Below are 26444 nucleotides of genomic sequence, written 5' to 3'. Positions count from 1 at the left end.
GGCATATATGTCATCCTGAACTACAGAGAAGGAGGTAAGGGTCTGGGACTTTGGAAGGAAGGAGAACAATTTGCAGAGGACCAGGAAGACGAGCAGGTGTTTGGTAATTAGATATTTGCTCTGCCGTCCGGATGGGTCACTCGGATAACGTTTATCTCTGGTAATAACCCTTATTCTGGGAAAGACCCCAATTTAGTTTCTTTGATGTAGTTTAGGGAGGAACAAAGTTTCTCTTGGTCCTGCAGGGTCTCATTTGCCTTCGGCTCAAAATAATCTTCATGCCGAAGTGGTCCATCTTGGGGCAACCTGCCCTTGGCTCCTAGAGCATATGTGACAAGTTGGTTATCACAGTAAGCTTAGTTAACACCCGTCACCACACGCAGTTATGCATTTCTTTTCCCTTGGGATGATAACTTGCAGGCTTTACTCTCTTAACTTTCAAGTCTACAACACCATGTCGTCAACTATAGTCACCCTGCTTTACTTTATATCCCCAGGACTTATTTATAAGAAAGAAGTCATAACTTTTAAGCATTGAAGTTACATAAACCCTTTTATCTGACCCTGTTGTAATAATCTTAGTCAAGAAACTGACAGCCTCCAACTCTCCAGCCTCTTGGGTGTTTCCTCAAGTCGGGGAGATTTCTGGAACTGTGTCTCTTTCCCACTCTGGTCAAGCTGGGGCGATCATTCTGCTCACCTCACTGGTTCACTTGTCTCTTAGAGATCACTGTTTTTTATTATCCCATTTGTTTCTTTCAGCTGTTTGGTCCCCCTGCGCCTTTTTTTTTTTTTTCCTGGTTGTTTCAAACGAGAGAGTAAATCTAGTCCCTCCTCCTCCATCCCATGGAAATACATGAGTCATTTTCCATGCTTTTGTTTCCTACTTATTTTTGGTTTTAATTTACATTTCTCTTACCTAATGTGATGGGGGGCATTTTTTTCATGTGCTCATTGGCCACTGGTTTATCTTTTTTGATGAAATGTCTGTTTAAAACTTGTGCCTTTTTTTTAAATTGGGTTACTTATTTTTCTTGAGTGGTAGGAATTCTTGTGTTGTATATGGTGGACATGAGTTTTTCATCAGATGTGTGTTTTGCACATATTTTCTTCCTTTCTATAGTATGTGTATTAATTTTTCTTAACATTATTTTCCCCCAAGATTTGATTTATTTATTTATTTATTTGACACAGAGAGAGAGAGACAGAGAGGGAACACAAGCAGGGGGAGTGGGAAAGAGAGAAGCAGACTTCCCGCTGAGCAGGGTGCCCAATGCAGGGCTTGATCGAGGACCCTGAGATCATGACCTGAGCCGAAAGCAGACGCTTCACCGACTGAGCCATGCAGGTGCCCCAACAGCATCTTTTGTTAAGCAGAAGTTTAAAAAGTTTTTAGTGAAGCCTAATTTATTAGTGTCTTTTTATGGAGTTCTGTGTCATTTTTAAGAAATCTTTGTGTACCTCCAAATCACAATGTTATTCTTCATTGCTTCCTCCAAAAACTTCATAGTTTCATGTTCAAGTTTATCTCAGATTAATTTTTATATATGGTGTGAGCTAGGGACAAAGATGAACTTTTTCCGCATAAGAGCATCTAGTTGTTCTAGCATCATTTGCAGAAAAACAACAAAGGACTTCTATTCTTTGCTTGTTTTGTTTTTATTATTCCATTTTTGAAATTTTTTTTAAATTTTTAAAAATTTTTTATTTATTTGACAGAGAGAGATCATAGGTAGGCAGAGAGGCAGGCAGAGAGAGAGGAGGAAGCAGGCACCCCGCTGAGCAGAGAGCCCGATGTGGGGCTCGATCCCAGGACCTTGAGATCATGACCTGAGCTGAAGGCAGAGGCTTAACCCACTGAGCCACCCAGGCGCCCCTTGAAATATTTTTATTTGTTAGTATTAACTTTTAGAAATTTCAATTCTAGCATAGGTAGCATATGGTGTTTTATTAGTTTCAGAAATACAGTGATACAGTGCAGTGATTCGGCAGTTCCGTACATTACTCAGTGCTCTCCATGGTAAGCATGCTTTAATCCCTTCCCCTATTTCCCCCATCTCCCCATCCATCTCCCCTCTGGTAACCATCAGTTTGTTTTCTGGAGTTAAGAGTCTGTTTTTTGGTTTGTCTTTTTTTTTCTTCTGTTTGTTTTGTTTCTTAAATTCCACATGGGAGTGAAATCATATGGTATTTGTCTTTCTTTGCCTGACTTATTTTGCTTAGCATTATACTCTCTAGCTCCAACCACGTCATTGCAAATAGCAAGATTTCATTCTTTTTTATGGCTGAATAATATTGCCTTGTGTATATATATACACATCTTCTTTATCCATTCATCAGTCGATGGGCACTTGGGCTGTTTCTAATAATTTGGCTGTTGTAGATAATGCTGCTACAAACACTGGGGTGCATATATCCCTTTGCATTATGTTTTTGTGTTCTTTGAGTAAATACCTAGTAGTGCGATTGCTGGATCATAGGGTAGTTCTATTTTTAACTTTTTGAGGGAATTCCTTACTGTTCTCCATACAGTTTGCATTCCCACCAACAGTGCACCAGGGTTCCTTTTTCTCCACATCCTCACCAACACCTGTTGTTTCTTGAGTTCTATGACTTTAGCCACTGCTGACAGGTGTGAGGTGATACCTCATTGTGGTTTATGATTTCAAATGGGTTCTAGTCTATCCCAGTCAAATTTTTCAACCCTTTGCTAGTATCATACTGTCTTCAGTCTGTAATTTTGAAGTCAGATAGTGTAAGTCTTCCAAATTTATTGTTTTTCAAGATTGCTTTGGCTGTTTAGGTCCTTTGTATTTCTGTATGTGTCTTAGAATAAACTTGTCAATTTCCACAAAAAAAATCTTAGTGAGATTGTGATTGGAACTGAACTGACTCTATTGAATCAAGAGATCAATTTGGGGAGAACTGACATGTTAACAATAGAGTCTTCCAATCCTTGACATTTTAGGGTTGCTATTTATACAGGTTTTTAATTGATATATAATGAAATTTTGATGGAATATACTGGGTTTGATACCCTTCTCAGATTTTATCCCTTTCATCTATGCATTAATTAGCAAAAAGATTTTTATATAATTATTTTATCTTTTTAATGTTTGCAACACCTACAGTATAATCTCTTCTCCCTGATAATGGTGACTTGTGTCTTTTCTCTTTATTTTTTCCTTGACCAGTAAAATCACTAGAGGCTTTTTGATTTTGTTTCGGTCTTTTCAAAGAACTAATTTTAAGTAGATTATATCGAACCGATCTTTATTGTATGTTTTCTAGCTTATAAAATTCCACTTTTTATTATTTCCTTTTTCTTTCTTTGAGTTTATTTTGCAGTTCTTTTTCTAAGTACTTGGACTCAACTTTTAGCCCATTAAACTTCAGACTTTCTTCTTTTCTAATGTCAGTGTTTCCCTCTACATCCTGCTTATGTTTTTATTATTATTTAGCTCTAAATAATTTGTGATTTATTTTTGACCAATATATTAAAATGTCTCTTACTTTCCAACCATGAATTTTACTAGTTATCATTGTTTTTGATTCTGAACATAGTTGCATTATGATATAAGCAATCTTGTATCTCTATATGACATTATTCTTTGGAAATTTGTGGAGATGAAGCCTGTGTGTGATCAATTATTATAACTCTCATATGTGTGCAGGAAAATGATGTATATTCAGCAGTTGTTGAGTGGTATGTTATATATAATACCTATATCTGTATCTATGTCTTTTTTTTTTTTTTTTTTTTTGCTTATCTAAAACAGGGAAGTCTGACCCCTGTTATTCTACATTGACCAGAAGTAGAAATACATGAGTCATTCTTAATGATTTTGTTTCCTACTCATTTTTAGTTTTAATTTACATTTCTCTGGTGCCTAATGATAATGTTGGGCACTTTTTGATGCACCGTGTGTGTGTGTGTGTGTGTGTGTGTGTGTGTGTGTGTGTGTGTGTGCACGCGCGCGCGCTCGCAGAATCTTCATTGCGAGAGGTTTGGTAGTTTTGATTCAAACCGTCTTCATCATTACTAATTTTTTTTTTTTCTCTTGGCGTGTCCCAACATTTATTCGTACCTTTGGGGGCTACTGTTTCTTTGACAAGGGCTCAAGTTAGTTTGGAACGACACATCTCAATACAACATTCTCTCTAACGCCACTTAGAGCCTAGGGAAGGTGCTGCCCTCTCTCCGGGGCGGGTAGGGGCTGAGCGCTCGGGGTGAAGACGTGGGGCGGGCGGCGAGGGCGCGCGGGGGGAAGTGCGCGGGGCAACGAGGGCGCGCGCGGGGCGAGGACGCGGGACGGGAGGCGAGGGCGCGGGTGGACCGAGGGCGCGCGGGGGCCGGGCGCGCGCGGCGTGGGGCGGGGCGAGCGCACGCGGGGCTGCGAGGGCGCGCGCGGGGTAAGCACAGCGGCTGCGCGCGGGGTAAGCACAGCGGCTGCGCGCGGGGCGACGAGGGACGCACCGAACGGCGCGCCCAACTCCGCGTAAGGCGCTCGAGCCCGGCCGCGATGGCGGGTCTCGGCGAGGGTGGCCCAGGCGGGCTCGCGGACGTCTCCTTGTCACCTACCGTGCGTGACGCGCCGCGGAGGAGCCTTTCCCGAGGTAATGGGACGAGGAGGAACCTTCCCGAATTCTCCATCCTCACGCCCGGGGTGCGCGGGGAGATGACTCCCGTTTCCCACGCGGTTCCCAGGCTGGCTCCTCAGGTGGATGCTGTTTTCTCGTCCCTTGGCTCTGCTGCCTTTCCCTCGCGCCCCTCCGCCTGCAGCCTCTCTCCTGCAGCCTCTCTCCTGCGGCGCCTGCTTCTCCGGGACGAGGCTGGGGGTCCCTCGCCTCCGGAAACCCTCCCTCGGTTCCCACGGTGAGAAGGCCCGCTTGTGGGCGCGCCTGCTGCGCCCTCCTGAGACGAATTAAAATGCATTTTTATCTGCTGCTTTTTTCAGTTACTGAGGGGAGAGTTTTAAAAATCTGTGATTTTCAGTTCGCCTTTTAGTTTTGCCAGTACGTCTTGAGGCTGTTATTAGTGAATGTAAACTTAAAATCATGGTCGTTTCTGCGGCGCCCGGGTGGCTCAGTCGGTGAAGCGTCTGTTTCCCGCTCCGGTCATGATGCAGGGGTCCTGGGATGGAGCCTTGGGTAGGGCTCCCTGCTCAGTGGGGAGTCTGCTTCTCCTTCTCCCTCCGTCCCCACCCCAGCTCATGGTCTGCCTCTGGCTTTGTCGCTTGCTCTCTCTCAAATAAGTAAAAAAGTATCTTGAAAAAATAAAATTATGGTTCCCGATGAATTGTTCTCTTTATCTTTATGAAATGGCTCTCTTTGGCAATGCTTGTTGCTTAGAACATGCTTTCTTTATTGTTGATATGGCTGTGTCAGTGTTCTCTGCTTAGAACTTGCTTGATAACTTTTATACGTGCATTGCTTATGTATAAGTATGTAAATACCCTTATTTCAGGCCTCAGGCCATAACTGGATTAACGGTAACATTGTGGACTTTCTCATGCAGTCTGTTGTTGTTTATTTGTTTTTTGCTGGTCCTTGTTTATGGTACTTTAATAATTGAGTACAACCTGTTGCTTGATGCTTTGGAACTTTGCCTGCAGAAATTATCATTAGCTGAGTTAGAGGTGGAGCCCTCCAGACAGGATCAGCATTTGCCTCTCCCAGGTCTGTGGGAGCTACTTCTCTAAGATACTCTTACCTAAATGTTCAGCAAGAGGATTGCCCAGTTCCCCCAGCCAGTGTGAATTCAGGCTGAAAACACTGATGAAGCCTAGTTTCCTTTTTTTTTTCCTCTCTCCTACTTAGCACTAAAATCTGTGCTAATAAATTTTCTTGCTCATCTTGAGCTGTGGTTGAGATGGGAGAAGTGGGAGATTGAGGAGCAAAACCAGTTTATGACTACATTCATTCTTGAATTGTTGGTTTTAGCTACTGGGATCGCTTTTGGGGGGAAGATTTTCTGTTAGACTCCTCAGCTGGGGAGACTCTGGGCTGTGTCTCTCGAGCCATTTGAGGCCTTGAATGCAAAGTTCGGTGTCCGTCTCCATCCTCCCTTCTTGTTTGGGAAAGGGCTGGCTACAGTCTTATCTATATTCAATCCCTGATTTGAGAATTCCTTACTTTTGTGACAGGTAATTGATTCTCTTAAGATTGTCAGATTTTTAGTTGTTTTAACAAGAGAATTCATTCACATATTCAGCCCATCACCTTACTGGAACAGAAGCTTTTTTGAAATATATATTTTTTAAAGATTTCATTTATTTATTTGACAGAGCATGAATGAGAGAGAGTGAGAGAGCACAAGCAGGTGGAGTGGGAGAGGGAGAATCAGGCTCCGCACTGAGCAGGGAGCCTGACAGAGGGCTCAATCCCAGAACCCCGGGATCATGACCTGAGGCGAAGGCAGATGCTTAACCGACTGAGCCACCCAGGCGCCCCTGGAAACAGAATCTAAATTTAGTACATGTCGCCTCAAACTCTGTTAGTCTGCTTACTTATGCTTTTTTCCCTCTCACATAATTACAAATGTCGGTATAATTGAGAATGTTTGTTTTCTTTAAATTCTATGACTAGAAATTAGGAAGGATAGGCTTTAGTGGTTAAGTATATGGTAACCATTTGAGGAGTGTTCCTAGCTTGGGTCAGTTTTTAAAGACGCTGCCACAAAGTTTTGAAGAAGATATGACAAGTCACTTACATCTTTTAATTTGAAACTGGCCCAGTAAACTTAACACTTTTTATTTTTAGCTTTTGCCTCTTTTCAGTTTATAATTCTGTTGTTGTGGCCTTCTTCCAAAACAAAAATCTCACAAACAAGCTATTGTGGGCTGATGATTGTGCTTAACCCCCAAAAGTATGTCTATGGGAGCCTCTGAATGTTGACCTACTTTGGGAAGAGGATCTTTGTAGACATAATTAAGGATCTTGAGATCATCCTGAATTAGCTGGGTGGACCCTAATCCAGTGGCCAACGGTTTTTGAGGAAAGGGCACAGACGTAGACACAGAGGAGACACAGAATGAAGGTGGCGTGAGGACAGAGCTGGAGGGAGACCAAAGTGATAAATCTACAGAAGCTAGGAGAAAGGCACAGACATGCCTTAACAGCTCCCAGCGGAAGCCAGCCCTGCTGACACCTTGATTTCAGACTCCTGGCTTCTAGAATTGTGAGGGGATGCATCATTTCTTTTATTTTAAGCTGCCTGGTTTGTGAGAACTTGTTTCAGCAGCCCTGGGAAACTAATAACTTGTTGTATACACTCTCCCTACTCCAGTAAGTTTTAAAAGCCTACAGTTTAGTTTCCCATCAATTATGGTAAAAAAAAAAAAATGGCAATGAGCTGAGAGAACTGGAATGGGACTTCACTGGGGGCCATTCCCAACTTCAGGAGCTTCCTGGTGGTGAGGATTAAATACTTAAAGCTTTGAACAAGTAGAAAGCTTTTCCTAACTCTCAACATTATTTTTTAACATGCATTGCATTCAGGTTTGGCCCTTGCCATCAGCACTCTCTCCTTCCTCATCTTTAATAGTATTTTTAATGTTTGACCCTCCCTCCTGCCCCATCCTTCATGCCTCCCCCCACCCATACACATTGAAAAAAGCCTCTCTGAAATGTCCGCAGTGACTCTGAACCTGGCATAAGAGTTGTTTTTATCCAGGAAGACCAACAACAAAAGAGTTCCTAGATTTTGGATAGCTTTATTTATATTCCCGGCAGCTCCCTGAGGTAGGTATCGTTGGGACCATTTTATTAAAAAGGACAGCTTTTCCATTTTTCCTCAGTTAGAATCAATGAACTGGAACCAGAGGAGCCTTGGAGCTGTTGGCCTGACTGTTTTATTGACTTGTTAAACAGTTCTGTGTGACTCTGATGTCCCAAATTCTAAGATGCTCTGGGGATTCAGCTGTGATCAGTCTATTCCAGGCTTCACCTGCTGGTGAGCCATTATCTCTGGCTGTTAGCGATAGTGTGGTGTTTTGTGGCATTAAGAAATGTGATGTTAATATTAAACCAAGGTAATTATAAGTAGGCATTTTTTACACAATCCAAAAAAATGTAAATGGACAAGGATGTGTTGTAGAGCTCTATTTCAGTTGGGACCTGCAAATCTACTTTATTCATAACTGCTACATAGTATTTCATGGAATAATGTGCCATAATTTACTTACTCCAATTTTAAGATGGGTAATGGACCCGAATAGATATTTTTCCAAAGAAGACATACAGATGGCCAACAGGTACCTGAAAAGGTGCTCCATATCACTCATCATCAGGGAAATGCGAATCAAAACTGCAATGAAACGTGGAATAGAATGACTACTATCAGAGGGACAAGAAATAAGTATTAGAGTGGATGTAGAGGAAAGGAAACCCTTATGGAATGTAAATTCACACAGCCACTATGGAAAACAGTATGGAGGTTCCTCAAAAAATTAAAAATAGAGCATATGATCCAGCAATTCCACTTCTGAATATTTATCAGAAGAAAATGAAAGCACTAACATGAAAAGATATGCCCCCCCCCCAGTTTCACTGCAGCTTCTTTATAATAGCCCAGACCAAACAGGAAACAACCTAAGTGTCCAACAATGGTTGAATGGATAAAATGTGGTATTATAGAATACCAATGGAATACTATTCAGTCATAAAAAAGAAGGAAATCTTGCTTTTGTGACAACATTGGCTGGACCTCAAAGGCACTATGTTAGGTGAGTTAAGTCAGAAGACAAATTTATCTCACATATATGTCAAATCTAAAAAAAAAAAACTCATAGAAAAAGATCAGATTGCAGTTACTAGAGGCAGGGAGCAGGGTTAGAGAATTTGATGAAGATAGTCAAAAGGTGCAAATTTCCAGTTACAAGTGCTGGGGATGTAACGTATAACACAATGACCATATTTAACACTGCTTTACAGCATAGTTGAGAGTTGCTAAGATAGTAAATCCTAATAGTTCTCATCACAAGGAAAAAATTTTTTCCTTTAATTTTTTGTATGTATATGAGATGATGGATATTAACTAAACTTATTGTGGTGAACATTTCACAAAATAGTCAAGTGATTATGCTGTACATCTTAAACTTATACAGTGCTGTGTGTTAATTATATTACAATAAAACAAGAAAGTCAACAGGTAAACTAAATTAAATACTAAAAAAAAATAATTTAAAGGAAGGAAGAGGAATGGGAAGGCAGAGGAATGAGAAAGAGATAAACAGAAAACAGTAAAATGGAGGACATAAATAATTGCATTAAATATAAACGTTCTACAGACATGTGAGTGAAGCCTTTCACTTGGACCTTCCAGACCAGTCCTGCTAGCTATCAACAGAAAGCGGATCATGAGGGAAATTTGGGGCTTATGGAAATGTCCTCTAACTTGATTGTGGCAGTGGGTCCATGGTCACAGACCTATGTCAAAACTCACTGAAACTAAATTTTACATTATGCAAATTACACCCTAATAAAATTAAAATTATATATATATATATACACCTTAACTAATCCCGGTCAGCAGCATATGGAACAGAAGGATCATCATCCAAACTCCATCTGAATTCATGATCAGCGACATTTTGAGATATAATAAAGTACTTATCCCTTAAAGAAATTAAAATAGTCGAAAAACGCCAGTTGGAAGCAGATTATCATGATGGATAAAAGAATAAGACCCACTCTATGCTGTCTGCAAGAAATCCACTTCAAACTTAATGATACAGATGAGTTAGAAGTAAAAGAATGGAAAAAATATACCATGCAAACACCAGTCCAAGAAAGCTTGAGTGGCTATAATAACAGTGGAGTTGGCTTCAGAACAAAAAGTACCAGGGATACAGAAGCACATCATGTCAATTCACCAAGAAGATGTAAGAATCCTAAATGTGTTTGTGTATAACAGCAGACTCTCAAAAATATGAAACAAAAATTTAATAGAACTTAAATGGAAAGTCAGAATGACAGTTGGAGACTTCAACACTCATTTCTCAGTAACTGCTAGAATAAGAACAGAGAACATTTAGCAAGGATATAGAAAAACTAAGCATAAATCAACTGGATCTGAAAGACATTTTATAGAAAATCCCACCTGAAAACAGAAGAACATGCATTCTTTTCAAGAACAAACATCGACCAAGAGAGATCATGTCCTGGGTCATAAAACAAACCTAAACAAATTTTAACTATGGGGATTAGGCTAGAAATCAAGAGAAAGATACCTGGAAAATCTCCAAATACTTGAAAACTGAAAAACACATTGCTAAGTAATCTGTGAGCCAAAGAGGAAATATCATATGAAATTAGAAAATATTTTAAACTAAGAAAAGAAAACAAATATCAAAATTTGTGGGATACTAAAGAAGAGATTAGAGGGAAATTTGTAGCATTAAATGCACATATTAAAAAAGAGGAAAGTTCTCACTTTAGGAAACTAGAACAAATGAGCAAAATAAACCAAAGCAAGCAGAAGAAAGGAAACAATTAAGAGCAGAACTCAATGAAATGAAGAGAAGAAAAACAATAGAGGAAAAACAATGAAACAAAATCACCAAGAAAAAAAAGTATCAGGAGTGAGAGCGCTCACTGAAGATCCCACAAGTGTTAAAAATAACAATAACAAAGGAATATTATAAGTAATTCTATGTACAGGAATTTAAAAAAAACTCAGATAAAATCTACCAATTCTTTGAAAGCCACAAATACCAAAACACCAAAAATATGGACATCCCCATATCTGTACTTCTGTAAGTTTCTTTTGTAAGTTAAAATCTTCCAAAAAAGAAAATTAAGGCCTAGATTATTTCACTGGCAAATTCTACCAAACATTGAATGAAGAAATAACACTGATTTAACATATTCTTTTTCAGAAATAGTGGAGGAGGAAACAGTACAACTCATGAGATTCTGCTACCAAAAGCTGACAAAGGCTATGCAAGAGAGTGCCCACTAGTATTTCTCATAAACATAGGAGCAAAAATTCTTAATGAAATACTGGCAAATTACATCAAGGAATATGTAGAAAGAATAATACAACACAACCAAGTGCGGGTTTATCCCAGGAATGCAAGGCTGGTTCAATATTCAAAATTAGTCTAATCCATCTTATTAACAGATTAAAAAAAATCACATGATTATATTAACTGATGCAGAAAAATCAGTTGATAAAATTCAACATATACTTCTGGTAAAATAAAAACCAAAGCAAAACAAAAACTCTTAGCAAACTAGGAATAAAAGAGAATTTTCCTAACCTCATTAAGGGCATCTGTAAAAATCCACATCTAACAGCACACTTGATAGAGAAAGAGTGGATAATTTCTTCTACAGTGCATAAGGAAGATAAGAATGAATACATCATGCTGAACTTTGTAGTCAGTGCAGGAAGGAAAGAAAACTAAATAAATCAATGTAGACTGAAAGGAAGTCATGAAATGTCTTTATTTCAGACACAATGACAGTCTACGTAGAAAGTCCTATAGGATTTACAAAACAAAATTCTGGAGTAATTCAGCAAAGTCATCAGATATAAAGTAAATGCATAAAAATCTATTGTATTTCTGTATGTGAGCAATGAACATGAGGACAGCAAAATTTTAAAAATATATACAATAGCTCCAAATATTTAAATAATTCATTGTAAATCTCACAAAATAATACAGGGTCTATATGCTGAAAACTATAAAACATTAATTAAAGAAATAGATAAACTAGATAATTAAAAAGGCATATCTTCATGAATTGGATATCTCAATATAGTTAATATTTTAAGAAATTTTTGCATTTGACACAGTATTTATTGAATATATTAAGCTAAATTCTCCAACTATTTATCTTGTGCAGTCACAGAGAAGTAAACATGGGGAGATCAAGGACAAAGTTTTAAAATATTCTTAAAGCACATTTCTTTAATGCCAATCACTAATCCTAATTATTAAATAGGATATTGGGATAGCCTGTATGGGATATTTTTATGTATCTTACCTTTGGGGAGATTTCATCTTCAATAGAATCATCTTAAATTAAAAACATTGCAATGTGATGATACATTATTTTAATTATCTTGAACTTGTGTTAACTTAGAAAATTTTTTTAAAAGCATAGATTTTAGAATTCAGTTACAAATACAGTTTAATGGATATTTATGTTAAGCAATATATCAAGTGCTTTCTCTGTGTCTACTGAAATGATTATATTCTAGTCTATTAATAATTGGTTTTTATATGTGAAATCAATCTTGCATTTCTGGTGTAAAGCATACTTGGTAACGAAGCAGTATAATTAGGGGGAGGGGATTGGTAAAATATATATAATAAAATTTGCCATTGTAACCCTTTTTAAATGTACCGTTCAGTGGCATTAATTATATTCACAATGTTATGAAACCATCACTAGTATCTATTTCCAAAACTTTTTTTTTCATCCCAAACATAAACTCCACCCATTAAGCAATAACTCCCCGTTTATCCTACCTTCCATCCCTGGTATTATCTAGTCTACTTTTTGTCTCTATGCCTTTGCTTATTGTAGATATTTCTTATAAGTGCAGTCATACAATATTTATCCTTTTTGTCAAGTGTATTTCTCTTCGCATGATGGCTTTAAAGTTCTTTTAGGTTGTATCAGAATTTCATTATTTTTTTTATGGCTGAATAATATTCCGTTGTGTGGCTGTATCACATTTTGTTTATCCATTTTTTTGTTGTTGGGCAACTGAGTTATGTCCAACCTTTAACTATTGTGTATAATGCTTCAGTGAACACTAGTATGTAAATATCTGAATCCCTGTTTTCAGTTTTCTGGGACATATACCTAGGACTGGAATTGCTGGCTCCTGTAGTAATTCTACATTCAACTTTAAAGAAACTGACGCACTATATTCCACAGTGGTTGCAACATTTCACCTTCTTACCAGGAACATACAAGGGTTCCAATTTCTCTACATCCTTACTAATACTTATTTCCATTTTTTTTTCACTTTTTGGATTATATCTATCCGAGTAGGTATAAAATGATATCTTATGGCTTTGATTTGCTTTTCCAAATGACTAATGATGTTGATCATTTTTCATGTCCTTATTAACTATTTGTATATTTTCTTTGCATAAACATCTATTCAAGTTCTTTGCTCATTTTTAATTTAGGGAATCTTTATTAAATTGTAGGGGTACTTACGTGTACTGTAGATATTAACCCCTTATCAAATGGGTGATTTGCAAATATTTTCTTCCACTACAATCTTTTCACTTCTTTGATAATAACCTTTGATGTACAAAAGTTTTTCATCTTTGTAAAACAAAATTTATTGATTTTCCCTTTTGTTTCTTATGCTTTTAGTGTCATATCTAAGAATACATTGCCAAATCCAAGGTCACAAAAATTTATTCTTATGTTTTATTTGAAAAGTTTGATGGTTTTTTTGTTTGTTTGTTTGTTTGTTTTAATTTTACCTCTCCCTTAACGGCCCAGAAGATTTTTTTTTAAGGATTTTTTTTTTTTTTTTTTTTTTTTTGACAGAGATCACGAGTAGGCAGAGAGGCAGGCAGAGAGGAGGAAGCAGGCTCCCTGCTGAGCAGAGAGCCCGATGCAGGGCTGGATCCCAGGACCCTGAGATCATGACCTGAGCCGAAGGCAGCGGCTTAACCCACTGAGCCACCCAGGCACCCCAAGTTTGATGGTTTTTAGCTCTTATATTTGAATTGTTAATCAATTTTGAGTCAATTTTTGTAAATGATGTGAAGTAAGGGTCTGGATTCATTTTTTGCATGTGGAAATCCAATTGTCCCAAGATCATCTGTTGGAGACATTTCTCTCTGTGTTGAAAGATATGGGCACCCTTGTCAAAAATCAGTTACCTGTGAATATATTGAGTTCATTTCTGGACTCTTAATTCTGTTCTATTGTTCTCTATATAAGATTGTTTAGAGGAGTATTGAGATCTTAAAAATAATAAATCTTCCAATCCATGGACATGGGAGGTCTTGTATTTAGTTCTTCTCTAACTTCTTTAGCAATGTTTTGTTTTTTGGTTTTTGTTTTTAAGATTTATTTATTTGTTTATTTGACAGACAGAGATCACAAGTAGGTGGAGAAGCAGGCAGAGAGACAGAGAGGGGAGGAAGCAGGCTCCCCACTGAGCAGAGAGCCCGATGCGGGGCTTGATCCCAGAACGCTGGGATCATGACCTGAACTGAAGGCAGAGGCTTTAACCCACTGAGCCACCCAGGCACCCTCTTTAGCTATGTTTTATAGTTTTCAGGGTATAAATCTTTTACCTCTTTGGATAATTTTGTTCCTAGGTATTTTGTTCTTCTGGATGTTATTGTAAATGGAATTGTTTTCTCAATTTCCTTTTTTTGATTGCTCTTTACTGGTTTTTAGAAACAACTGATTTTTGTTTGTTGATCTTATACCTTGCCACTTTGCTTAATTTACTTAATTTATTAGCTTTCTTGTGTATTCTTTGGTTTTCTACATATAGGGTCATGTCATTTGCAAATAGAGAGGGTTTACTACTTTTTTCCAATTAAATGCCTTTTATTTCTTTTCCTTGCCTACTTTCTTGGATTAGAGCTTACAGTACAATTTTTAATAGCAGTGGTGAAGGCAAGCATCCTTGTCTTTTTCATGATCTTAGGAGGAAATCTGTCATTCTTTCACCACAGAGCATGAAGTTACCTATGGATTTTTCGTAAATAGCCTTTATCATGTTGAGATTTCCTTTTATTCCTACTTTCCTGTGTGTGTTTATCATGAAGGGATATTGAATTTTGTAAAATGCCTTTTCTGCATCATTTGAGATGATTATGTTTCTCCTCCTTTATTTTATTAATGTGGTCAAATTTACTTATTGATTGCTTTATGTTGAACCACTCTTTTGCATTCCTGATAATTCCCACCCAGTGTATAATCATTTTAATATACCATTGAATATTTTTTGCTGATATTTTGTTGAGGGTTTTTACATCTGTGTTCATAAGGAATACTGGTCTATAATTTTCTTTTATTGTAACATCTTTTTGAAGAATAGTTGACGTACGTTATATTAGTCTCAGGTGTTCTGTACATTATTCAGGGCTCACCAAGATGAGTGCAGTTATCATCTGTCATCATACAACATTATTTTTTTTTAAAGATTTTATTTATTTATTTGACAGCGAGAGAGAGAGAGATCACAATAGGCAGAGAGGTAGGCAGAGAGAGAGAGAGAGGGAAGCAGGCTCCCTGCCGAGCAGAGAGCCCGATGCGGGACTCGATCCCAGGACCCTGAGATCATGACCTGAGCCGAAGGCAGCGGCTTAACCCACTGAGCCATCCAGGCGCCCCATCATACAACATTATTACCATATTATTTACTATACAGCCTGTGCTCTACTTCTCATTGGTATGACTTTTTTTTAACAGCTGGAAGTTTATGCCTCTTGATCCCCTTCACCTACCTGGCTTTGGTATCAGGGTAATATTGACCTCAGCATGAATTAGGAAGTGTTTCTCTCTATGTTTTGGGAGAGTTTGAGAATGATGATGTTTTCTCTTTTCTTCTTAAGTTGGTTTAAGCAATTTGTTTGTTCCTGGGAATTTGTCTATTCCACTAAGTTTTTAAATTTGTTATTGTATAATTGTTCATAGTTTTATAATTGTTTTTATTTCTGTAATGTGGGTAGTTATGTCCCTGTTTTGTTTATGATTTTAGGTTTCTCTGTCTTTTTTTATTCTTTTTCTAGCCAAAGGTTGTCAGTTTTGTTGATCTTTTCAAAGAACCAACTTTTGGTTTCATTGATTCTCACTATTGATCTCTCTCCTTTTTTAATATAAAAGTTAGAGCTATCAATTTTCCTTTGAACATGGCCTTTACTACATTCCATGGGTTTTATATGTTGAGTTTTTGTTTTCATTTTATCACTATTTTCTCATTTCTCTTGTAATTTCTTTGATTTATTGGTTAAGAGAGTGTGGTTATAATTAGTATTTAATTATCTCTAAATACATCTATAGGTTCAACACAATGCCCAGCAAAATCCTGGCAGAATTTTTGTACATATAGACAGCCTAACTATAAGATTTATAAGGAAAAACAAAGGAACTAGAATACCCAAAACAATTTTGAAAAAGAATAAACTTGGAAGGATCACATACTGTATTTTAAGATGTGGTATAAAGCTACAGTAATCAAGACAACATGATATCGACAAAAGGATAAACACTAGATCAATGGAACAGAGTAGAGAATCCAGAAATAGATCCTCACAAGTATAAACAATTGATTTCTGACAAAGGTGCAAAAACAATTCAACAGAAAAAAGATAGTTTTTCAATAAACATTATTAGAGCAATTGGACCTTCATATGCAAAAAAATGAATCTCTATTTAGACCTCACATTGTATACCAAAAAATCAGCCAAAATGGATCAAAGACCTAAATGTAAATGTAAAACAATAAAATTTTAGAGGAAAGTGTAGGAGAAAATCTCATAATGTTCAGTTAGGGAAAACCTTCTTTTATATATATAACACCAAGAGCATAATCCATAGAGAAAAGTTTAATGTATTAGACTTTGTCAAAAAATGTTTTGTTCTCTGTGCAAGACACTGTTAAGAAAATAAAAAGACAAACTAAAGACTGTGAGAAAATACTTGCAAATCAAATATCTGACTAACTGCTTGTATCAGAAATTATAATGATCTCTCAAAAATCAGTATCAGGAAACAACAGCTCAGTAATAGCTGGGCAAAACATTTGGATATGTGCTTCACCAATGAAGAAATACAGATGCAAAGAAAGATAAGAAATGATGTGCTCAGGGGCGCCTGGGTGGCTCAGTGGTTTAAGCTGCTGCCTTCAGCTCGGGTCATGATCTCGAGGTCCTGGGATCGAGTCCCGCGTCGGGCTCTCTGCTTGGCGGGGAGCCTGCTTCCTCCTCTCTCTCTCTCTGCCTGCCTCTCTCCCTACTTGTGATCTCTATCTGTCAAATAAATAAATAAAATCTTTAAAAAAAAAAAAATGATGTGCTCATATCAGTAGCCATTAGGAAATGCAGATTGATTAAAACCACAGTGAAATAACAAAGCTTTGAAAAATTGGCAATATCCAGTTATGATAAGGACACATACGAATAGGACCTCTCACAAATTGTTGGGAATTCAAAATGGTGTGGAAAACAGTTTGACTGTTTCTTTAAATACGCATTTATCATATGACCCAGGAATTCCATTCTTGGGTATTTGACCTAGAGAAATTAAACTTTTATTCACACCAGAACTGTACACAGATATTAATAGCAGCCCTAGTCATAATTACCACATCAACTCAAACATTAGTCAACGGGTGAATGGATGAACAGACCATGATATGTGTAGGCCATGGAAGACAATAAAAAGTAAATATTTCACATCAATAATAATACAATAATAGTAGGGGACTTTAACACTCCCCTCACTGAAATGGACAGATCATCCAAGCAAAAGATCAACAAGGAAATAAAGGCCTTAAATGACACACTGGACCAGATGGACATCACAGATATATTCAGAACATTTCATCCCAAAGCAACAGAATACACATTCTTCTCTAGTGCACATGGAACCTTCTCCAGAATAGATCACATCCTGGGTCACAAATCAGGTCTCAACCGGTATCAAAAGATTAGGATTATTCCCTGCATATTTTCAGACCACAATGCTCTGAAGCTAGAACTCAATCACAAGAGGAAAGCTGGAAAGAACCCAAATACATGGAGACTAAACAGCATCCTTCTAAAGAATGAATGGGTTAACCAGGAAATTAAAGAAGAATTGAAAAAATTCATGGAAACAAATGATAATGAAAACACAACAGTTCAAAATCTGTGGGACACAGCAAAGGCAGTCCTGAGAGGAAAATATATAGCAGTACAAGCCTTTCTCAAGAAACAAGAAAGGTCTCAAGTACACAACCTAACCCTACACGTAAAGGAGCTGGAGAAAGAACAAGAAAGAAACCCTAAACCCAGCAGGAGAAGAGAAATCATAAAGATCAGAGCAGAAATCAATGAAATAGAAACCAAACAAACAATAGAAAAAATCAATGAAACTAGGAGCTGGTTCTTTGAAAGAATCAATAAGATTGATAAACCCCTGGCCAGACTCATCAAAAAGAAAAGAGAAAGGACCCAAATGAATAAAATCATGAATGAAAGAGGAGAGATCACAACTAACACCAAAGAAATACAGACAATTATAAGAACATACTATGAGCAACTCTACGCCAACAAATTGGACAATCTGGAAGAAATGGATGCATTCCTAGAGACATATAAACTACCACAACTGAACCAGGAAGAAATAGAAAACCTGAACAGGCCCATAACCAGTAAGGAGATTGAAAACAGTCATCAAAAATCTCCAAACAAACAAAAGCCCAGGGCCAGACGGCTTCCCAGGGGAATTCTACCAAACATTTAAAGAAGAACTAATTCCTATTCTCTTGAAACTGTTCCAAAAAATAGAAACGGAAGGAAAACTTCCAAACTCATTTTATGAGGCCAGCATCACCTTGATCCCAAAACCAGACAAGGATCCCACCAAAAAAGAGAACTACAGACCAATATCCTTGATGAACACAGATGCAAAAATTCTCGCCAAAATACTAGCCAATAGGATTCAACAGTACATTAAAAGGATTATTCACCACGATCAAGTGGGATTTATTCCAGGGCTGCAGGGTTGGTTCAACATCCGCAAATCAATCAATGTGATAGAACACATTAATAAAAGAAAGAACAAGAACCATATGATACTCTCCATAGATGCTGAAAAAGCATTTGACAAAGTACAGCATCCCTTCCTGATCAAAACTCTTCAAAGTGTGGGGATAGAGGGCACATACCTCAATATTATCAAAGCCATCTATGAAAAACCCACCGCAAATATCATTCTCAATGGAGAAAAACTGAAAGCTTTTCCGTTAAGGTCAGGAACACGGCAGGGATGTCCATTATCACCACTGCTATTCAACATAGTACTAGAAGTCCTAGCCTCAGCAATCAGACAACAAAAAGAAATTAAAGGCATCCAAATTGGTAAAGAAGAAGTCAAACTATCACTCTTCGCAGATGATATGATACTATATGTGGAAAACCCAAAAGACTCCACTCCAAAACTGCTAGAACTTGTACAGGAATTCAGTAAAGTGTCAGGATATAAAATCAATGCACAGAAATCAGTTGCATTTCTGTACACCAACAACAAGACTGAAGAAAGAGAAATTAAGGAGTCAATCCCATTTACAATTGAACCCAAAACTATAAGATACCTAGGAATAAACCTAACCAAAGAGACTAAGAATCTATACACAGAAAATTATAAAGTACTCATGAAAGAAATTGAGGAAGACACAAAAAAATGGAAAAATGTTCCATGCTCCTGGATTGGAAGAATAAATATTGTGAAAATGTCTATGCTACCTAAAGCAATCTACACATTTAATGCAATCCCTATCAAAATACCATCCATTTGTTTCAAAGAAATGGAACAAATAATCCTAAAATTTATATGGAAACAGAAAAGACCTCGAATAGCCAAAGGAATATTGAAGAACAAAGCCAAAGTTGGTGGCATCACAATTCCGGACTTCAAGCTCTATTACAAAGCTGTCATCATCAAGACAGCATGGTACTGGCACAAAAACAGACACATAGATCCGTGGAACAGAATAGAGAGCCCAGAAATCGACCCTCAACTCTATGGTCAACTCATCTTCGACAAAGCAGGAAAGAATGTCCAATGGAAAAAAGACAGCCTCTTCAATAAATGGTGCTGGGAAAATTGGACAGCCACATGCAGAAAAATGAAATTGGACCACTTCCTTACACCACACACGAAAATAGACTCCAAATGGATGAAGGACCTCAATGTGAGAAAGGAATCCATCAAAATCCTTGAGGAGAATGCAGGCAGCAACCTCTTCGACCTCAACCGTAGCAACATCTTCCTAGGAACAACGGCAAAGGCAAGGGAAGCAAGGGCAAAAATGAACTATTGGGATTTCATCAAGATCAAAAGCTTTTGCACAGCAAAGGAAACAGTTAACAAAACCAAAAGACAACTGACAGAATGGGAGAAGATATTTGCAAACGACATATCAGATAAAGGGCTAGTATCCAAAATCTATAAGGAACTTAGCAAACTCAACACCCAAAGAACAAACAATCCAATCAAGAAATGGGCAGAGGACATGAACAGACATTTCTGCAAAGAAGACATCCAGATGGCCAACAGACACATGAAAAAGTGCTCCACGTCACTCGGCATCAGGGAAATACAAATCAAAACCACAATGAGATATCACCTCACACCAGTCAGAATGGCTAAAATTAACAAGTCAGGAAATGACAGATGCTGGCGAGGATGTGGAGAAAGGGGAACCCTCCTCCACTGTTGGTGGGAATGCAAGCTGGTGCAACCACTCTGGAAAACAGCATGGAGGTTCCTCAAAATGTTGAAAATAGAACTACCCTATGACCCAGCAATTGCACTACTGGGTATTTACCCTAAAGATACAAACATAGTGATCCGAAGGGGCACGTGTACCCGAATGTTTATAGCAGCAATGTCTACAATAGCCAGACTATGGAAAGAACCTAGATGTCCATCAACAGATGAATGGATAAAGAAGATGTGGTATATATACACAATGGAATACTATGCAGCCATCAAAAGAAATGAAATCTTGCCATTTGCGACGACGTGGATGGAACTAGAGCGTATCATGCTTAGTGAAATAAGTCAATCGGAGAAAGACAACTATCATATGATCTCCCTGATATGAGGACATGGAGAAGCAACATGGGGGGGTAGGGGGATAGGAGAAGAGTAAATGAAACAAGATGGGATTGGGAGGGAGACAAACCATAAATGACTCTTAATCTCACAAAACAAACTGGGGGTTGCTGGGGGGAGGTGGGATTGGGAGAGGGGGAGCGGGCTATGGACATTGGGGAGGGGAGGCGAACCATAAGAGACTATGTACTCTGAAAAACAACCTGAGGGTTTTGAAGGGTCAGGGGTGGGAGGTTGGGGCAACCTGAGGGTTTTGAAGGGTCAGGGGTGGGAGGTTGGGGGAACAGGTGGTGGGTAATGGGGAGGGCATGTTTTGCATGGAGCACTGGGTGTTGTGCAAAAAGAATGAATACTGTTACACTGAAAAAATAAATAAAATGAAAAAAAAAAGTAAATATTGTTACATACAACAGCCTGGATAAATCTCAGAGACATCGTCCTAAGTGAAGGAAGACTTTCAAAAGGTGACATATTATTTGATTCTATTATTATGGCATTCTGGAAAAGACAGAACTGTAGGGGTGGAGAACAGATCAGTGGTTGTCATGGGTTGGGCTGGGGGAGGGTTTGACTGAAATGGGGCAACATGAGAGAGTTTTGGGGGTGATGGAACAGCTTTGTACAGGCATTGTGGTGGTGGTTGCACAAAACTCTACATGTGTTAAAATTCGTAGAGCCATTCGCAAAAAGTGCGATTATGGAATGTAAATGGATTTTTTTAAATTAAAAAAAAACAAATGAAAGCAAATAGTTGTCTTAACACCTTCAGCCATGGTAGTTAAAGCTAGCATATTTGTGTAAGCCATACTTGGGATGCAATCAGGCTGCATAATTCATAGAACTCATAACCCCTTAGGAAAACAATATGGATGATCTATCCATTTTTTCATATGGGAAGCATAGTTTTATTATTTGAAATGTTAAGATCCTATAGGTATTTTAATTTTGCTTTTATAAGATTCTGTAATTACATACAGAATTTATTTTATCCTGAGTACATGCGGTGACTCAGCCTCTGTCATATTGTCTTTATGAGCAAGTACCAGTACCATCTGCTTCGTGATGATCTTCTTTCTCACCCCTCCCAGGAGTACTTTGTGAACAAAGAGCAGGGACTGCCTTTCTGCAGACAGGGAATGCACATGTCATTGTACTCGGGAGGAAATTATTGTAATAGTTTACTTATCTGTATTTGTTGGATATTACAAACTCATTATAAATTTATGGGATAATAAACCGGTCCTCAAGATAAGTTTTTGTAATGATATCCCGTAAGGACTGGCCATAATTTCCCATCGGTTAGAGGCAGCACCGTAGAAGAAATCATGTCTGTGGAATTCAGGTTCTCCTGCTACCACTTATTAGAAGCAATTAATTGACTTCTATAGGCTTTGTTTGTCTCATCATTAAAGCATGACTGTTTTCACTTTGAAGTTCTATGTTCTCTGATGTACCTACATGTGTTTAATTACTACATCGGATGGCTGGTGTGTTTCCTTTCTTTTAGCCTCGTTGACATTATATAATGTCATATATATATAGGATCCTTCATAGGATCTATATATATAGGATCCTTCATAGGATCCTAATAATCCTTTTGGAAAGACTGACCTGCGATTAAAAAATAATTCCTTGGGGCGCCTGGGTGGCTCAGTGGGTTAAGCCGCTGCCTTCGGCTCAGGTCATGATCTCAGGTCCTGGGATGGAGTCCCGCATCGGGCTCTCTGCTTGGTGGGGAGCCTGCTTCCCTCTCTCTCTCTCTCTGCCTGCCTCTCTATCTACCTGTGATCTCTCTCTGTCAAATAAATAAAATCTTTAAAAAAAAAATAATAATAATAATTCCTTGAGATGAATGTTACTTATTATGGATTCATTTGTCATTTATTGAGCAGCACTATAAATTCTAGAGAAACAGAGATGAAATGATTGTCTTCAGAGTTACAGTCTGTCTACTGGAAGAGAAAAACAATTATAATACAGAATGCTAAGTGTTATGATACCTGTGTGTTCCGGAGGCAATGGGAAACAGATGGGGGTCAGAGAAGGATGACTGGGTGAGACTATGGAGCTCAGTTTGAAGTATGAGTGGACACTGACCAGCAGAGACAGAGAGATGCTGAGCTGAGAGAGGACAGCACAGGATAGGAATCACAGCCGGCATGCACGGGAGAAGCCAGCAAGGCAGACAGTGGACTGCATGGTGGGTGTGCCCCACACATGGCTTAGATTTTATCCAGAAGGGATGAGGAGCAAAATGAAAGAGTCCGATGAGGAACAAGGATGTGGTCAGAGGTGTACTGAGGAGGTTCGGTTGTGTGTCTGTGCGGTAGGAAGGGAAATGTGGATTCTGGAGACCAGTTTGAGAACCATCACAGGAATCTAGGAAGGCGTGAGTGACAGTGCGGATTGAGAAGAGAATTCAGATTTAAGAGGTGTTAAAGAGGTTGAACTCGCAAGTACTTGGAGAGGAACCAGATGTGGTGGTTACTTGATTACATGACACTTGGCTACTTAATATGCTGCCTTTTAAAGTCATCGCAAGCCACTCTTCTGTGTGTACATAATGGGCACATGTTGCTCTCAGTACTCACAGTACACGTCTGGGGAGCCACTCGGTACTGGTTTTATTATTATCTTAGAGGGAGACAGAGAAGAATCAGGAAGTGACAATTTTGTGAATACCACACATTATGGTTTAGGAAGAGTAATCTGATGGTGTCATGGTTTGGAGATGAGACTGGAAGCAGGGAGACCATTTAGCGAACCATCTGGAGATGAGAGGTAGTGGAGGCCCTACTTCCACGTCCTTCCCCGTGGGAGGACATCGGCGGAGGACTTTAGCGCGAGTAGGAAGGGGAAAAGCTGCTCACATCTGTGGGTGGAATGACATCTTGACTCAGGTCTGTAGAGTGGATTCCCGGGTCATAGATAATGTAAGTCACCCTGATGCTGTAGAAATACAAATGTTTGTATATGCTTTGTATTTGTCTGTCTGACTAAAATTATCCAGTCTAAGTAACCAGGTTGTAGCTCAAGAAAGTGAAATTCCCTTTACCAAAATTGTCTGTCTACATAACCCGTGTCCGATGAAACACAGTGACAAAGCCTTATCTCTGGATCTCCACTTTTCTGCCCCAATTCACCACCACCCCCTTCCCATATGACATTGGAATGTTGATGTCCAGAAAGGTTGTGGTTTGGAATTGAATGCGGGAGATGCTCAGCTCTGATCGGTGGCAGCACAGAGACTAGGTCTCAGGAGGGGGTTTAACTGAGGATGTGTGCACTTTTATCATTGGTAGACTTTTGATGGTTTTGAGGGGACTTTTATTAAAAAAATTTTTTTTTGTGCTTAAAAACAATAGAAATTTACTTCTCAGGAGGTTGTAAACCCCAAGATCAAGGTGCAGATTCAAAGCCGCTGTGGAATCCTTCCTTTGGATCCCCACGCTCTGACGGGGTGCCTCGTCAAAGCCACCTGGCATGTCGGTTATGCCCTTGCCATCGGTCATCTATGATTTCCTTTGCACTTACACTTGGCACTTTGCAAAGTGCACTTTGGCCACTTTGTACTTGGATAGGCAAAGGCATACAAAACAGGGGTGCGCCTGGGTGGCTCAGTGGGTTAAGCCTCTGCCTTCGGCTCAGGTCATGATCCTAGAGTCCTGGGATTGAGTCCCGCATCGGGCTCTCTTCTTGGCGGGGAGCCTGCTTCCTCCTCTCTCTCTCTCTCTCTGCCTACCTGTGATCTCTCTCCTTCAAATATATAAATAAAATCTTTAAAAAACAAGACAAAACAGGGTCACACATGCTCGGGTAATATGCTTCCTGAGCATGAAACAGACATCTAGGGCCCCTGCTCATGTGGGTGCAGGAGGGAGCTGCCCCTGAAGTCTGGAGATCTTGGCTTTCTTCTCCCATAAATTTCATTACCTTTCCAGCTCCTACAGGAAAAAATCTCTTTAGTGCATATGTATGTGGCCACAGAGCTTCCATAGCCCCAGGTTTCCTGCCAGCACTAAAGAGGGAATCCAGTGATTAAAAAAAATTTTTTAATGTAATTTGTAATTTTTTTAAAGATTTTATTTATTTAACAGACAGAGATCACAAGTAGGCAGAGAAGCAGGCAGAGAGAGAGAGAGAGAGGAGGAAGCAGGCTCCCTGCCAAGCAGAGAGCCCTATGCGGGGCTCGATCCCAGGACGCTGGGATCATGACCTGAGCTGAAGGCAGAGGCTTTAACCCACTGAGCCACCCAGGCGCCCCTGTAATTTGTAATTTTTAAATATTTTTAGACTTACAGAAAAGCTGCAAAAAATAGAAAGATTCCCCAGACTTTCCCTAATGTTAACATCTTGCATAACTGTAATACAGTCATCAGTCACCAGGGAATGAACATTGTCACAGTACGACTAACAAGCACCTTTGTGTCTTCAAGCAGGGGCATCATTGAGCCTCCAGACAGGACCAGAATTTACACGGATTCCTAGGACTTTGGACCGTATCTCTAGGAGATGAATGCTGCTGTGGGAGATGAAATATTTCCTCACTCATCCTGGATAAAAGAGTACTTCACTTGGGCAGGATTTAAGGATTTTAACCCAGTTCTCAGGGTATGTCATGAGTATAATTTATTTGTCATTGATTTCTTGTATTATGGCAACATGAAATTCTCCTGTAGTATTCCAGTTTGTCTCTCAAGAGCATCAAGTCCTACCAACTGCTTCACGGAGCAGATGTGATCATGAGATAAACAATCCCTTGTTGAAAATCTCGGCACTGTTCCCTCAAGTCCAGCTCAGTTCCCTCACATCACCACGTTGTGTTTCTGTGGGTGTTTTGTTCAGCATGGCAGAAAGAACTCTTCACACCGTGGGGCTGGAAGGTGTCCCCCACCTGCTGCGGCCGTGACCTGGAGCAGGGTGGCCCAGAAGCAGGCACCTCTTATCAGCAGCTGTGGCAAGAACCAAACTGCACAAATTAGCTCCAACAAGTGCACACGGAGCTCACAAGCCTAGTGGCTCGGGTTACAGCCTGGTCACTGAAGCTGCAGGTGTATCCAGGAGCAAAGTAAGTACTAAGAGTGAGGAGGTGCGAGAGGAAGAGGTGCCTGAAACAGGCCAGGGGCCTGCAGAGTCTGAGCAAGCAGCTGCTCACCGGTAGAGGTGATCTGGCTTCGTTTGCTGCAGGGGATGCAGAGCTTACCGACAGCATCAGGAAGCAGACAGCATTCACTCTTTGAGACAAGGATCAGGAATCCTCAGAGTGAGGACTATTCCCAGGTTAATTTTTCCACTCTCGGACAGTAATACCAGGCAGTTCTTCCTGTTTGTGAAAGCAGGGATTCCCAAACACCTGCCCCCAGGGGCTCAGTGCCGTCTGTGGTCAGTGGTGAGATGAGTTCGAGTGTGCTGATGGATGTGGTCACAGAGCTGTCAGCTTTCTTTTCTTGGGATGAATTGTCATTATTCTGAGATTAGGTCCCCTTTATTTTTGAGGTGTTAAAGCATTCTTCCCTTAACGACATATAAGTAGATGAAATAATTATTTTAAGACCTCACCTGGCAAAATAAAACACAGCTGAGCCTGGAACAGCACAGGTTTGAACTGCACGTACCAG

The 26444-nt window shown here is 39.2% G+C and overlaps 1 long non-coding RNA gene across 2 annotated transcripts in view; it reads left to right on the top strand.

Moving 5' to 3' along the window:
- The first annotated feature begins 4483 nt into the window (after positions 1-4483).
- LOC123941419 overlaps positions 4484-26444 on the top strand; it is a 34800-nt gene continuing 12839 nt past the window's right edge. Inside the window, exons 1-2 of one of the 2 annotated variants that reach the window (XR_006818276.1) lie at positions 4484-4617; positions 25266-25437. This is a non-coding gene — a long non-coding RNA (uncharacterized LOC123941419). Of the gene's footprint in view, positions 4618-25262; positions 25438-26444 lie in introns of both variants that reach the window. The other variant, XR_006818275.1, reaches the window with a different exon arrangement.

Source organism: Meles meles, chromosome 5 (genome assembly GCF_922984935.1).
Source record: "Meles meles chromosome 5, mMelMel3.1 paternal haplotype, whole genome shotgun sequence".
Classification (NCBI taxonomy): domain Eukaryota; kingdom Metazoa; phylum Chordata; class Mammalia; order Carnivora; family Mustelidae; genus Meles; species Meles meles.
The sequence above is the reverse complement of the archived record's forward strand: the minus strand, read 5'-3'. Positions and strand labels throughout refer to the sequence as shown.